This window comes from Thermobia domestica, chromosome 15 (assembly GCF_964235325.1).
Source record: "Thermobia domestica chromosome 15, izTheDome1.hap1.1, whole genome shotgun sequence".
Lineage (NCBI taxonomy): Eukaryota > Metazoa > Arthropoda > Insecta > Zygentoma > Lepismatidae > Thermobia > Thermobia domestica.
In genome coordinates, this window is record NC_137468.1 from 193090014 (window position 1) to 193102579 (window position 12566).

Here is a 12566-nt window from a genome sequence, read left to right on the forward strand (position 1 = left end):
ACCCACCTACCTCGCCCCCCGTTTCTCTGCTTTCTGGTATGGATGCATTTAAAGGTTCCATCAACCATCAACAAGGAAAAATGCATTCAATAGTAAAATATAGTGTGGCTTATATATATATTGATACACAGCTTAGCAATTTGTCTCTGAAAAGACGCAATTCAACTAAAGTGGTACTTTTATAGATCACTGCCATAACTGAGAGCCATCACGTGATATGTTCTGTATTAAATCGAAGAATCATGTTTAAGTGATTAAATTATAATTTCGTCTTTTTCTTTTTCTCCCCAACCTAGGTTGGTGGGCAACATGGAAATTTTAGAACTTTTCTCTCCCTTGGGAAAGCTGTTTTATACTTTGATAAGGTCTCTCCTTCGTAACTGCATATAGATATTCTATCCTTGGTCTTCCTCTTCCTGTTTTTCCTTCTGCCTTTCCCTCAATCAGCACAGTTGTCCAATCGGAGTGTCGAATAAGATGGCCAAGCATGCTGTTGCTTCTTTTTCCTATTATCTTCATGATCTGTCGTTCTCCATTAGCTTCCTTTAATACGTCTTCATTCATTTTCCTTTTGGTCCATGATATGCGCAGGATTCTGCGCAAACATCACATTTCAATTGCTTCCAGTTTGAATATTTCAGTTTTTTCTTAATGTCCATGTCTCTGATCCTTAAAGTGCCACGCTCCATTCTGGATTCTTAATAAATCATTTTCGAACATCTAACGACACACTTCTGGATGTTAGTAGTCCTCTCTTCCTATTGAATACTTGTTTAGCCTGTGCTTACGTCTTTTTTTACTTCTTTAGTCCAAGGATATTAGACTTCCTACATAGGGGAACGTCATAACGTCTTCGATTTTCTCTTCCTCTAACCATAAGTTTGCCCCTTTCTGTTCTGTCTTAAATTGCTATTTAAGATAGTGTAAATAAAGAAACAAACATAACATATAAATACTTATTTCTACACATGTCTTTCACAATACCTACCATTCGAGGCGTTATTATCATATTTTCTAATCGATTCCAACCACATTCTTCTTATTGTCTTGTTAAAAAGAAAGTTAATTTCGTTTCGAATTACAAAACTATGGTAGAATTTGAAACCATATGAATTCAATACCGATACCGGAAGTAGTAGATCTAAAGTATTTGAATTCAATACTGAAACCGGAAGTAGTAGATCTAAACTATTTGAATTCAATACCGAAACCGGAAGTAGATCTAAAATGTTTGAATTCAATACTGAAACCGGAAGTACTAGATGCAAACTATTTGAAATCAATGCTGAAACCGGAAGTACCAGATCTAAACTATTTGAAATCAATGCTGAAACCGAAAGTAGTAGATCTAAACTATCTGAAATCAATGCTGAAACCGGAAGTAGCAGATATAAACTATTTGAAATCAATGCTGAAACCGGAAGTAGTAGATATAAACTATTTGAAATCAATGCTGGAACCGGAAGTAGTAGGTCTAAACCGTTTAAATTCGTCTGCCAGTTAACTTTTGGTTGCAATAGAAGGAAAAGCCCAGCAGCGGAGTCTTTTTCTCAGACGCTGAATTTATATCAAAAAATTGTTTCTTGCTATAAACGTATTGCAGTTATTACTATATAGAAATCAATATTGAAAACGGAAGTACTACTAGTTGTTATTGTATCCGGTTTCACTAAAAAAACAAGAACGAGACAATGTCCACCCTTGATGCTCTGAATTCATATCAAAAAGTCATCATCTCTTGCCATATCTTATTGATTTTAGTCATCTATTGGTAGCTCTATGGAGATCAATATTACAACCCCTCATACTAACAAACAATACTACGTGCTTCAGCACAAGCACCAGCAAATAGTCAACAGAGGCCATCTCCGAAGAAATACGACAAGGACACGAAGAGTCACGAAGATGACCCCTTCATCTGCTTCACAGGCTCCGCCTCCAAAGACGCAATAAAAGAGGCTTCATGGAGGCAGAAGACATTCTATCTCTCTAAGCTGCTCTGGGCGGGAGAGACTACAATATCTCTCTAAGCTGCTCTGGGCGGGAGAGACTACAATAAATACGCTTCTAGAGATGGTAATCTTTACAAGTAGACAATCAAACACCTCAACCGATGCTAGGTTAATTACGGCAAATGGCATGCTTATAGGCAACCAGGCATTCTTCAGTGTGATTGTGGTTGCATAATAACGTAGGGGTTCTACTACAAAATTTCGGAATACTTTCATAGTACGTTCATTATACTGCATATATTTTTTCATAACATTTTAAACAAGTAGATTGCTTAAGTGAAGTCGGTCAAGATTCTTTAATATATAATTATGGTATAGAGACAAGGTTAAAGATGGAATAGTTTCTTGGGACATTGAATCACTTTCAGTAAACAGCTTCTCGCTATCTATTTTCAGATTTGCTTTATAATGATCAGCGTTTACACCAGAAATGGTTCTTTTATACATCTTCCAATTAGAATAGAGGATTTTGGGAGAAAATGGAACCTTTCTTGGAACGCTGAATTGATTTCGACAAACCGTTTTTTATTCGATACCTCTTTCCATTTTTGCTATGTCATCTATTGACACACAGACAGACGGAACTAAGCCGTTCTATAAGACTTTTTATATCAACGCATAGTGTAGTTTGAAAATTTAAGAGTATGGTAAAAAGTTAGTATAAGAGAATTAAAAACTTATCACCTAGCTGTACTGACTAGGAAAGAACTTCATAAATATAACACAACCTTCGGTATGAAACTTTTCTCTTTTTTCAGAAAGCAGGTAGTAAGTTTTTCGCATGGTATGCCTTAATGAAATAACAAAGCCAGTGATGTTTTACATATTTTGCATTTTAATATAGAGACCGAAAAGAATGTTCCTGTAGGCGACATATGATGACTCCGACTGGCCTCTAGCCAAGATATCTGAGGAACAATGGCCACTTATTTCTGTGATATTCATGAGAAGAAGATATATTTTCATCCCACATTCCACCGTTTCGTACTGAGAATGAAAGACTGCGTAATCTTTGCATTTCTTTTTTTTTTCTTTTTTACTTTTTCTTTTTTTTCTTTTCTTCTTTTTTTTTTTTTGCAAAATAAAGGGAAGTCCTAGAAATAAATTCAAATGCAAATAAACTATGGTAAAAAGAATTATAAGTAAGGTTATATTAAAACTATTATACTTCTTGGAAATCTTGATGAAACACGAACAACGTTTGGGCTTGCACATTAATCAACATTTCAATGAAATATACATGTCTACTGTATTAACCTTCCCCGTCAATTGTGTTAAATTGTGAATCAAGGTTATGTCCTCCGAAATAAATAAATTCTACGATATTTTAGTTTTTAACGAAAAATATATCTAACGATCGATAGTTCGAATCAAGCTGAACAAAATGGCATGCTTGAGTGTAAAAATATTCGCAATTCTCAAAAAAATGGAGAAAAACAAATTAATTTGTAAATATAAAAATGATTATGTACGAGTACAAAGTAACTTATTGAGATGAAAGTGATACCGAAATATACTCTCATTATGTTCTTTATTATTAAACTATCAAAAAGACAGTAGACTGTATTGTGAACTATATATACTCTAAAACTAGCCTGGAACGTGTTCCGTCGGCGGAAATTCGAGTGCACTTTCTTGACACAAAACCTACAACGTACTCAATTAATTACACGCATATTATGAGAGTAATGACAGGGAATTGGGACACAAACCTGTGAAAATAAAAAAGTCTTTAGATCAATTACGTAACGAAATAAAATTTTATTATGCCCATTATAGATTTTAAAGAAATTATAGGAAGAGTAAATTTCCATTGAAGATCATCTATGTGTTAAGAAGAATGTTATTCGATGCGAATCAATCTCTTAAGTTGAAATGTTGTGAAATGGCTTATAAATATAACATTATTTCGTAAGCTAACAAAACATGTAGTTCACGAATGTCTTCAAGCATTACCGAGATTTTGTAAACAGCAGTGGCGGATCCAGGACCGACTTTTGGGGGAGCGGTGGGTTGTCATACTGCTACTTTTATGGGCTCCAAACTAAGGATGGGTTTTATTTATATATATAAAATAAGAAGTTTCTTCTTCTGCGGGGTGGGGCGATCGCCCCCTGGATCCACCGCTGGTAAACAGGTAGAGTTTTATGAGAGCGCTGTAATTAAAACACCACCATCAGGATTGTAACTTTGTGAAGGTGTATTAAGGATATCAAAACTGACCTTCAATAGACTCTTGCGGTGTCCTACTCTCTTTCGATAATAAAATCAAAGAAGTCATTTACAATTCCTTTTTTAAAGAATGATCTTGACTTTGTCCAAAATCAATGCTGACTTTTGCATTCGTTCTTTCGAAGACGACTTCACTGGAGAGGCCGAGTTACAAATGCTCTCTCCTCTGTCAATTGATGTAAAACTGGTACCGTGCATACTGTTATTATGCTTATAAAAAGAAGATTCAATTTCTGATACATCGAGTCTGGAGACGAAATCCTTCAACTCACCCACAGTATTTATGAATGTGTCGTAAAAGTTAACGGTACCATTTAAGAGTGTACGAATGAAATCTTTTCGTAAACGGACATTGGGTGTAATAAGATGTTTCTTCAAGCTTCCGGCCATGATATTCCGGGAGGGATCTCATTATAAACTGAGATCAATGACAACTTTTGGCAACCTCTTGCTTAGAGATGAGTAAATAGTCATTCCACAACAAACAGTCATCGGTATGTGTCATCGAGAGAAAGTTTTACCATCTTTGTTCCACTTTCTAGTTATTAGTGGGATCACTGTAGAGTTGCTAGGGAGACGAGGTTCATTGTAGTTCTGGAAGTCAACGAAAACTGCTGCGGTTTCTGTGCACTTCTCGCTTCTGCAAAAGACATTTTTTAAAAAAAAATAGAAATGTGTTTCTCAAAATTGTGGTTATATGTCTCATTTCCTCAAATGTTACTTTCTCACTTGTAAGAAACAATACATCTTTTCTCAAATTTGAGAAAGCATTTGCACCCTGAGAAATGAGATACAATTCCTCGCATTTGAGGCATTATTTCTCAAAACGATTTGAGAAAATCGAAATCTCACTTTTAAGAATATATTACTGGTGCCCAGATAAAACAAAACGGATGTTCTCAAATACGAAGAATTTTTTCTCGAATTTAAGAAGCCATTTTTAATAGTGCAGAATTTGGAATACCGTAAAACTAATTAGATTAATTAATATATGTTTAAATGAATCCCAAAGTAAAGTTGGGGTAGGATTTTTTTTTTTTTTTTTTGGTTACGACATTTCACGTCAAAAATAGCATGAAACAAGATGGGTTATCGTCATTATTATTCAACTTTGTTCTGGAATACGCAATAAGGAAAATCAAAGATAGCAACCAGGGCCTAGAGTTGAATGGTATTCATCAGGTTATGGCATATGCTGATGATGTAAATTTAATAGGGGATGATAGGAGAACAATATAAAGAAATGCAGAAATCTTACTAAGCGCTGACAGGGACATAGGTTTAGAAGTAAATGCAGAGAAAACTAAATACATGCATATGTGTCGGGACCGTAATACTGCAAATTATGGATGCGTTAAAATAGTAAATAATACTTTTGATAAAGTGGATAGTTTCAAATATCTAGAATCAATATGAACAAACCACAACCATATCCACGAATAAATTAAATGTCGACTAAAAGCAGGGAATTCGTGTTATTATTTAGTTCAAAATCTCTTGGTGTCTCGAATTCTGTCGAGGAATTTGAAGCTTAAAATATATAAAACGATAACCATGCCTGTTGTTCTACATGGTTGCGGAACATGGTCGCTTACTCTGTGAGAAGAATATAGACTAAAGTATTTGAGAACAAGATCCTGAGACGAATATTCGGACCCAAGAGGAACGAGAATGGGGAATGAGGGAAACTTCATAACGAGGAACTACATAATTTATACGGTTTTCCAAAGACTGTTAGGGTCATGAAATCTATGGGGCTTAGGTGGGCAGATCATGTAGCCAGAATGGAAGAAATTAGAAACGCTTTCAAAGTCTTAACTGGAAGACTAATCGGAAAACGATCACTATTGAAGCCTAGACGTAGATGGAAAAAAACATATTGATGGATCTGGCAGAGATGGGAATACAAAGTAAAAACTGGATCCATTTAGCTAAGGATAGAAGTCAGTGGAGAGCTTTTGTGAACGCGGCATTGAACCTTCGGGTTCCATAGGCCATACAGTTAGTTAGTTAGTTGGGCTATTTTTTTCTGTAACGGAATGGAATTGTTACATTTGTCATGCCTTTGGAAAATTCTCCTTGTAGACAATTATAAGAAACTGTTGAATTTTAATTTCTGTTTAACTAAGATATTGTCAAAATGTAAGACATATACCAGTGGGAAGGTCCTATCGACTTAAAAAATAAAATATCTGAAGGTAAATCTTCATGTGCAGGTTTTGAGAAAATTTATAATAAAATGAAACTTCGTGGCACTAAAATGTATATTGTTCGTTATTAATGATAAGTTTTATTTTGCCCACAAAAATTTTATTTATTAATGTACTTTATATATAAAGTACACTATTAAGTGACAGATGACATTTATTCTAGTTTAATTTCTCCTAACAGTGACTACCTAAACGTGTGACAAACTTAGCCTAAAAGTGATTGACTACCCATGCCAATGATAAACTTAGTCCTACAAGTGATTGACTACCCATACCTGTGGCAAACTTAGCCTAAAAGTGATTGACTACCCATACCTGTGACACACTTAACCTAAAAGTGATTGACTACCCATACCAATGATAAACTTAGTCCTACAAGTGATTGACTACCCATACCTGTGACAAACTTAGCCTAAAAGTGATTGACTACCCATACCTGTGACAAACTTAGCCTAAAAGTGATTGACTACCCATGCCAATCATAAACGTAGTTCTACAAGTGATTCACTACCCATACCAGTGACAATCTTAGTCGTAAAAGTGATTCACCACCCATACTAGTGACAATATTAGACGTAAAAGTGATTCACCACCCATACTAGTGACAATCTTAGACGTAAAAGTGATTCACCACCCATACTAGTGACAATCTTAGTCGTAAAAGTGATTCACCACCCATACCAGTGACAATCTTAGTCGTAAAAGTGATTCACCACCCATCCTAGTGACAATCTTAGTCCTAAAAGTAATTCTCTACTCATACCACTGACAAACTTAGTCCTACAGGGTGTCTACTGAGTTCCATTTTCAAAATTCCAGTATATTCAGGATAACTATCAGCAAAATTCCTATACGTAACACAATGATTTCTTTAAAGTTCTTTAGGATTCATATATGTAATTGTTTTACCATCAAAAGAATATCTTAATAAATTTAGTTAACCTTGAATTTTTTGAAATACAATGCTTTTTAAACATTTTTAAAGGGCCTCCTAACTCCCGTCACAGTCCTTCACTCCACTCAATGCTTTAAATGTCTAATTACAAAATGTATACAACTCTTGCTTTGGAAACATTTACAATCGCAGACTTGTTTCTAAGACTATTAGAACAATTACGAAAAAGTATTGTTGAGTAATTACCAGTTTCATGTTTTTCCCCATATGTGGATCAAATTCCAGTATTTCCAGTATCAAAATTAAATTCCAGTATAATTCAAGTATTTCCAGTGTCAGTAGACACCCTGTCCTAAAAGTGTCCCTTCCCCGTCCAGTTACACGCAGAACCGAAGATTATACCTTCCCTTGTAAGCCAAGTACACTTAGCATGTATAATCAGTTGACGATCAAGAAAATACTCAAGTATAGAAGGATTTTAGTGAGTTTTCTCGGGCTATCAGCCAGTGAAGGTATTGACATCAGACGTTTCGAATGCAGACATCGCATTCATCTTCAGGGCCTGTAAGAAGATTAAAATCCCTGAAGATGAATGCAATGACTGCATTCGAAACGAGGGATGTCAATACCTTCACCTGGCTGATAGCCAGAGAAGAGTTACTAACAGGGTTGCCACACTCGAGACTCGCGATGATGCGAAACACGGGTCTGAATTATGCTAGATTTGTGTAAACTATGCCAGATTTTCAAATTATCTTTCTTAACTAATTATAAAGACACGCCCCTACTTATCTTCATTATTTGAATGAAGTGTATTAACTGTATTCATGTACAAATTTAATATGACGCTGTTAGGAATGATGATAAATGGCACGTTATAGGGGAGGATGGTCGAATTTATATTTTATGAATGGATAACATTTTAAGAAATATATATACAACATGCCGCTTCCGACACAGCCCTGAAGCATTTCTTTTAGTGTATTACTAGTTGTCCCCTGACGCTCAAATCCCCCCTCTCAAGTTGTAAATTGAAAGGAACAGAAACATCCCAGATAATCACACATTCAGGTGTCAGTTGGCAGTAATAAAACTATGGGTAAGTAAATATGTTTTTCAGTCACGTTTGCTATTTTTGAACATTTGCGTTTGCTTTGAATTCAACGAAAAAATTACAACCGCAGAAATACTGACTGGTTTCATTGCTCCAACCATCGCTTCAACTAAAAAGAATAATTCCCGACGGTCTTTAAACCATCTAAATTTTCGTTCTTTTTCTTTCTAACAAAGGGTAAAATGAAATTATGCTAGATTTGGCCAGGATGCTAAAGTCAAGATGCTAGATGGTAAATGCTTGTGGATTATGCTAGATCTAGCACCAAGATGTTAGATATGGCTTCACTGGTTACTAATCACGTCGCCAGGAAAAATTAAATTCTTCTATTGTACAATAATCATTTCATCATCCTTTATACAAAAATGCTCAAATCATAAACCTTACCTCATCCAGGCGAAAATGGGATGAATTTAAACTCAATGACGAGTCTGTTTATCAAATATTTTAACCTTTTAATTAATAATTTAGTTGCAAGAGTCTACGTAAGGAAATAATCAAACATTTTCCCAACAAACAATGGAATATATACCATATACGTGTTAAGCTGGAAAGAAGTTATTTTATTCTTTACTATTCGCTTGAGAAACAATATTGCTTATTTCGTTTACTACTGATACCGAAATTATAATTTGTTGAACCGGACATCTTTTGGTAAATAATATTATTCAGTATGCAGAAAACTTTCACCATATCTTATAGACATCACAATAAAACAATCTTCTAGCGCTGTCGTAGGAAGCTATGATTTCCACTAGATTAACTGGAAAAGCTTAAAATATGTGTACTTTCACAATTTGTTTCGTAGTCATACTATGAATGTTGAAATGAAATCTTTAAGGGTCCTACGTCCTACGAACGAACGATGATGGTTTGAATTATCAGAAAAAAGCACCAGTCTTTTGTTTAAAGTTCTTTATCTTTATCGTTGTTTTTAGGTTTTCGTTTATTTCTATGTTTATACTTATTTGTCACTGAACAGCGCCGCGAAAGTTGCTGGCCGTGTTGCATTTATCAGCTGCTTGTAATTTGAGATCGTGGAATTCTTCGAAAATTGAAAACTAGATTTTATTACAATACACTCTCGCTAATCCGACCATTTCTACCAGAGAAGAGTGTCGAATTAACGACAATGCCGCGTTACTAGCAAGGACGCCGATCCCGAAAGGGCCGAGGGGGCCCGGGGCCCCCAAAACTCATGTGGGGCCCCCTACTGTATTTGTAAATTTACAATATTTCGCATAATTTGAATGCTATTTGTTTTAAAATCCTCATATATGCTTTCTGCATCTGAAAGCCCCCCTTCCGCAAATTTACTGAGAAATCGGCGCCTTGGTTACTAAGAAAACTTGAAACAGTTACATATTACGTTGTATTCAGCTATTTCGGTTTTCGAAAGCCATCGTATTTCGATTCAAAATGTCACTTGTAGCCGAATCCACTTTCGTTATGCCGCATATAACGCAATCTATTGATATACTTTGAAACTTTATTTTTTATGCCATGAAGTAATTCTTACCAGTGAATTTTTTTTACAGCATTTTGAAGGCTGGGCTTTAATTATAATCACCTGTAAGTACATTCTGAATACTATGTGTTCTTTCTATCTTCCATACTATATTGTAAAAATTTCCCCTAAAAAGTCTAACAACTATAGCCGCAACTAATAGAAGATATCACATAATGTTAATCCTTCATCTGAACATTAATTTCCTTGATGTAACATCACATAGCACATCATTATATTACCATTTTTTACCACATGTAATTCTGAGAATAGTCTAGTGTTTGTTTCGTTCTTCTAAATTGAAGAACATGCTTCTTAATGCATAGAATACATTAAAAAAAAGGGAATATGAGCTTCCCAATCCGCCTGTGTCATTGGTTTCTACCTCAACTTATATAATTCTTCCCTTTTTTAAAAATCATTTTCTAAAGCCTCTAGATCCTCATTATCATGATAATACTTCTCCGTAGTATGAGTAAAGGGGGGAGGAGGGGGGTTAAAGCCTTAGTTTTAATATCGAATAAAATGAGATTTTCTTCTCAAATTTCTGTTTAACTTAATGAAGTTTCATCAAAAAAAGAAAGAAAAGAAAAAGTTCTTTTCAAAAGATAGGTAAGTTTCCTTCATATACGTCATTAATTTTTATCCTTCTTCTTCTTCTTCTTCTTTTTATCTTTAACTTTTCTTGGCTTCTTTTATCTTTGTCCTTCACTAATTCTACTTTGTCCTTTGTTCATCCAATTTTCGCGCTTCCCTTTCCTTTCTTTTGTGTCCTAGTTCTTAAAATTATTTTCTTCTGATTTTGATGATAATAATGCATTCAAGAAAATTGCCTAGCATTAAATTAGTCAATGGAAAAACTTAACAATCTAGATAGGTAAGGCAGTTCCATTTTCTTACCAGAAACACGTGAGTGTCATTTCACATTGTTAAAGAATGGAACAGTTATGAAATAAGAGTCCAATGTGCTAACCTGAAGCTATAAAAGATATCATTTCGAGTTTCAACAGGTAGGAAATGCGAGTTAAGTTGAAATCCATTGTTCTTAATCTAAATCTATTGATACTATAAATAGTTTAGGCGAGAAATGCTTTGAAATGTGATGCTGCTCACACTTCAGTGTTAGCTAGTGTGGATATTATACTCTGTATTCTGTAATGTTTTACGAGAAATGTAAGACAATTTGCCAACGGACATATGTTTTAATGCTTCAACCATAGGCTCATACTGCATGGATATTCCGGGGCTCAAACACTCATTGGAGATATTTAAAAGATGCTGAGTATCTATCTATCTATTTATCTATTCTTTTGTATCTATTAAAATGCTACAATAGCAACAAAAGGTCACGGTCACGGTTATTTTTCAGGTTTTGAAAAATGAAAACTGAAATGAATTCTGTAAGTTATACGTCCCAAAATTATGCTGGTTAGGCTAAAGGACACGGTGATTATGAGAGATGGGTGAAATGAAGAAAGTGGGAGGAAGCGAGAGAACCCCGAGAAAACCCACGAGCACGGTGTTTGTCCTCCACAAAGTCCACACGGTGCGAGCTGGGATCGAACCAAGGACCCCAAACAACGGAGGTGAAAGCTCTACCACTGAGCCCCCATTTTCAGGTTTTGATTCGAGTATCAGGCCGTGGCCTTTGACTCGATTAGTTTTTGTTTTAAAATATATATGGGTTGGGATGATTGACGGGTTGTTTTGATTACATTATTTGTTCTGTACCACTGATGTCTGAGCCAGCAACTGTTGCTGGCCAGGTAATATCAATCTTTTAATTAGTTGGTCACAAACGGGGGTGTGCGATGCAAGTGGGCTGTGTCTATAGTACCGAGTGTTGCATTGATATGCCTAGGTATTTTTCTCCAGCAGTTGACATGTAGATGTGTGAGGACCTCACGTATGCTATATAATTCTAGATCTTCTAATGTTTGGCTGTTTTTGGTATATCTATCATGACCAGTGATTATGCGATCTACTTTGGTTTGTACGCTTTCTAAGGTTTTAATATGACTTGGAGCTGCGTGCTGCAAGGCCGGGGAGGAATAGGTTAAGGTGGATAGTATTACAGCTTTAAGGATATGTACTCTTGTCCTATGGCTGAGAGATGCACAGCGTAACATTACGTACAGGGCAGATAATTTGCGGAGTGCTCGTTGTTTAATTTCTGAGAAATGGGTAGCAAATGTGATGCCTTGGTCCAAACGGAAAATGAAATCTTTGAGTTTTACGTCCCACGATTATGCCGGCTAGGCTAAAGGAGACGGTGATGATGAGAAATGGTGGAATGAAGAAAGTGCGAGGAAACGGGAGAACCCCCAGAAAACCTATGCACACAGTGTTTGTCCACCACAAAGTTCACTTGGCGGGAACAGGGGTTGGATCCTGAGACCTCATGCACCAGAGGTGAACGCTCTACCACTGAGCCACCGCGGCCCCCTTGGTTCAAACGGATTCCTAAATACTTTGCATGCGGGGATTCAGATATGAATCTCCCTTCAAACTATAATGTACGATGATCTTGATGTCTTCGTTTGGTGTACACAACAGCCATACTTTTTCCACATTTACTTGCAATCTCCAGTTCCTT